The following is a 4,663-nucleotide window of genomic DNA, read 5'->3' as shown; positions in this document are numbered from 1 at the left end:
CCTTTCTTGAATTTGATGGCTAGTAAGAGAAGAAAGGCCCTGCATCCCACTGTAAATTCATTTACTAGCGCTCACTCTTAAAGTTCACTTTCCAAATCGTGTTTTACTTCATTCATTTCACATTCATTTACTAAAAGGGTTTGGGAAGCCCCTGTTTTTGGAGAGTCAAGAATCCAGTGAAAAGACATACAAGTGACACACACAGTGTTTATTCCAACATTCCTCAACTGCTGTACAAGAAGGCAGTGGAGAGTATCTCTGACTCTAACACATTGTTCACTTTGTGGAGGAGGGAAGTGTTGGCAGTAATTTAAGAAAGTTGACTTTTAAAAATATGAATTTGGCCATGTACCAAAACTGTGCTTGTGTAATGCTCTTTAAACTCATACAAATAAAAAAATATGGATTTGGATCAGTTTTTTTCATAAGATATTTGTAGTCTACCTATTTTGTGCCAGCAAAATGTACCCAAACTATGTTAGGTGCTCTGAGTAGAGTATGGTGAAAAATAAAAAGAATAAAATAAATAAATTCCTTCTCTGATGCCAGGGACATCCTATGTTAAAATAAGACAATAAACATATACCTTTGCAACAGGAAGTACATGATATAAATAAAAATAAGTGAAAGAAAGAACTTAGAAGACCTCAAAATGTTATAGGCAGAGGACTGTACCTGGGATGGTTCCACACATCCTTCTGCCTATCTTCTTCTATTACAGAGCTTTGAAGGTGAAGGCCTCCCTTCAGGAATCTTCAATGCCATCAGGCGTCTGGAGTTTCAGTCGTCATGTTATCCTTCTTCTCTTAGAACCAAAGTTGCTTATGCCAGCATAACCTTTCTCACACATACTTGCCAACTCACCAGAAGCCCAGGGTTGCCACTTAGATGTCTACATGGTCAATAGCCCCAATGAGTGAGTCAGGTGAAGTATAGGAGATTAAAGGTCCTAAAGTATACCAGATATTGTCTGCTTCCACTCAACAAATTAAAGTGTAATTGTTCAGAAATCACTCCTTTTGGGGGACAGGTTTTGACCCTATCTGTAAGAAGTCTTTCACTTTAAGTAACTTAATTAGGGTGTATGTTAAACTGCCAAGGACAAATGATATTTTAGAGCAGCAGATACAAATTGTGTTTGCCAGGAGTCAGCTGAATCACTCCTTTGTTAATGCAGATGGGAATTTAAGGGATTAGTAGTGTGTGGGTGCCGATAATTAATTTTAATTCGAATTTCTCTGCGGTGAACAACAATCTCTTTCGCTTCCTCAGCTTCCTCTTGATTATTTATTGGGGGGAAAATCCTTCCCCATTCTGGCAGAGTAGTGGGGCCATCCATCAAGTTGACTCCTCACTCCTAAGGTTCACTCTGCAAACTGTGCCCCAAGACGAGGTTGAGGGCATGAGCTTCAAGATAAGGCTATGATAATATTATTTTTATAAATTTCAAATTAATATGAGGGTACACATTTTTAGGTTACATTGTTTTCAATTCTAAGGTAAAGTTTAAATTCTTTACCTTAAAGTATTTCCCTTTCCTTTCTTATTGTGGTAAATATATAAAACATAATACTCATAACCATTTCTATGAGTGAGTATACAATTTAGTGGTTTTAAATACATTCATAGTGTTGTATAATAGCACCACTATCTACACTCAAAACTTCGTTACTATCCCTAACATAAACTCTCTGCTCACTAAATGGTAATTCTGCAATCTTCACACTCTCCATTTACTGGGAATCTCTATTCTACTTTCTTTGTCTGTGTGTTTAACTACTTTAAGTTCCTTATATAAGTTTGAAATCATACCATATTCATTCTTTTATGACTGGCTTATTTCACTTAGTATTATGCTTTCAGGAGTCATCCATGTTATAACCTATATCAAAATGTCATTCCTCTTTATGGCTGAATAATATTTCATGGTATGTATATAGCACATATTTTTTGCCCACTCATTTATTGATTGACATATGTTGTTTCACCCTTTCTCTATTGTGAATAATATCGCTATAAACACTAGTGGAAAAAGCTGATGGAATTTTAATAGAAATTATGTTAAATCTATAGATTTCTTTGAGGAGTTTGGACATCTTAACCATGTTAAGTCTTCCTGTCCATGAACTTGGCATGTCTTTCGACTTATTAAGGTCTTTCTTCTTTCAGCAATGTTTTATACTTTTCAGGGTACAATATTTTAATTATTTTGTTCAGATTTATTCCTAAATGTTTAATTTTTCAAGATGCTATTATAAATGAAATTGCCTTCTTAATTGAGCAATGGAGAATGATTCAATTTCTTGATAATTGAATTTGGGGATTTGAGGGTCTTGATAATTGCTTGACTGACAATGAGTAATGATGTCTCATTGGTTGTATATAGAAACTCAGTACTTTTTTTTTTTCATGTGGATTTTGAACCCTGCAACTTTCGACCTCTGTAACATATTTGCGAAATAAAGCTCTAGTTTGTGATTTAACCCTCCTAGGGTTTTGCTTAACTCTATGCCACAAGGTGAATCTATTTTGTTTGGGAACAACTCTCCTTACAAAAATGAAAATATTTTCATATTTTGACTAATGATATACTCTGTATAAAATTGAATCAAGCCCATATAATTTCATGATTATAAAATTATAGAGGATTTTTCATTCTCCTTCATGTAAAAGAAACCATTTCAGAGAAACAAATGAGCCAAACAAGAAATTTATCTTCACAAAAATGTTTTCTTCTGAAATTGATATTTCCTTTTGTTCTAAATAATTTCACATAAGCATTTGTATGTCTGTGTCTAATGATCTTATATCCATGATTTTAAAAATAGGTGACTTGGCTTTTGCTGGGCAGAAATGTGAATCTCGAAATAGCAACTTTTTTTTTTTTTTTTTTTAGGATTTGAACGTAGGTCATCTTTATTAATTATTCAAATATGTATTAAGAGCCTACCATGTTCTAAGCACTGGGAATAGAGAAACAAGTGAGCAAGGCATGATGCTGGCCCTCATAGAGTTCACAGCCTGATATGGTGCCTTGAAACTCTTTGACACACCTACCATTCATCTCCTTTGTACAGCTACCCCAGGGCACCTAGCTTAAATGCCCCCAGATACTATTGGCAGTAAGTGCAATACCAAATTATTAGATGCTCATGTAATCTCTCTGGCAGCCCTGTGAGGCAGTTGCAATTATTATCTCCATTTCAGTTTTAAAAATGTAAAGTTTACAGAAGACAGAATGGCTTGTTGAGCTCGTATAGCTAGGAAATGGTGACTTTACCTAACAATTGCAATCAGTGTAACCTGGCTTATTGTACCCTCAATGAATCCCCAACAATTAAAAAAAAAAATAGCAACTTTTTTAAATAACTTTGCTTTCTTAAAGTGAAATAATGCATACCCTTCAGTGAGGTTCTAAGCTGTACCAACTAATGACTTGGATACCACTGACACCAGGAGCAGGGTGCTGAGAGAGGGGGTGAAAGTGCTGCCTCTGTACCAACTAGTCAGACTGTTTTCCATTTCTTTTTTTTTTTTTTTTTTTTTAATTTTTGGAACGCTTCACGAATTTGCGTGTCATCCTTGCGCAGGGGCCATGCTAATCTTCTCTGTATCGTTCCAATTTTAGTATATGTGCTGCCGAAGCGAGCACAGTTTTCCATTTCTTAATTACCCCTCCTTCCTGACTTTCATCCTCTATGCCATTCTTCATAGTGATTGGTATTTAAACTTTTTTTTTTTCCATTTTGGTACTTAAACTCTTAAAAAAAAAAAAAAAGGACATGTGCTGCTGGAATAATATGTTTCATTTAAACAAATGGGTAGATGTCTGATAATTTGCATGTGATAACCCCAAGGTTATTATCATTTACTATAACACTATATTGTGTAGAAGTTGTTGATATCAGTTAGATTCGAAATGGGTTTTTTGGTGGGGCTGATGGGGTAAATCAGAGGTTTCCAGCACATGACCAAAAGTCCCCCAAGTTTACTAATTTGACTGGACTAAACACTAATGGTACAAAACAAAACAGTTTAGTGGAATGAACGTAGACTAATGTTCAGCACACTTACCTTCAAATCCTAACTGGATCTCTTTTTCCTCCCCTGATTCTAGTGGTTCTCAGTTTCTCTGTTTGCAGATGGCAAACAACAAGATTCATGGATGAAATTGATCAAATTAAATTGCATTTGATTCAACATATATTTATCAAGAACATGCCCTGGAAACTTCAGGGCACTGGAGCTATAATGGTGTTTGAAATAGCTTAAAGTTTACTCTTAAATGGTGTTTGCTCAGCTTAAAGTAGCTCTGTTGGCCATGACAGTGACATGGAGATGTATTTGAGTAAGATTTCTCCTGAATCTCTGACCCATTTGTTCTGAGAAGGTATTATAATATTATAAAAATCTTCAGGTAGACGTGTGTGTGTGTGTGTGTGTGTGTGTGTGTCTGTGCGTGTGAGAGAGAGAGAGAAAGCGCCACTATTTTCTTTTCTTTCTTTTTTAGAGACTGAGTCTCACTTTATGGCCTTCAGTGGAGTGCTATAGCATCACAACTCACAGCAACCTTCAACTCTTGGGCTTAGGTGATTCTTTTGCCTCAGCCTCCAGAGTAGCTGGGACTACAGGTGCCCACCACAGTGCCTGGCTATTTTGTTGT

At 35.8% G+C, this 4,663-nt stretch overlaps 1 non-coding gene across 1 annotated transcript; it reads right to left on the bottom strand.

The window, feature by feature from the left end:
* Positions 1-3,545: 3,545 nt before the first annotated feature.
* Positions 3,546-3,652, bottom strand: LOC128564068 (U6 spliceosomal RNA). The gene has a single exon (XR_008373957.1). It is a non-coding gene; the product is annotated as a U6 spliceosomal RNA (small nuclear RNA).
* Between the last annotated feature and the right edge of the window lie 1,011 nt (positions 3,653-4,663).

This window comes from Nycticebus coucang, chromosome 13 (genome assembly GCF_027406575.1).
Source record: "Nycticebus coucang isolate mNycCou1 chromosome 13, mNycCou1.pri, whole genome shotgun sequence".
Lineage (NCBI taxonomy): Eukaryota > Metazoa > Chordata > Mammalia > Primates > Lorisidae > Nycticebus > Nycticebus coucang.
Note: the sequence above shows the minus strand (reverse complement) of the source record. Positions and strands in the feature narration are given on the sequence as shown.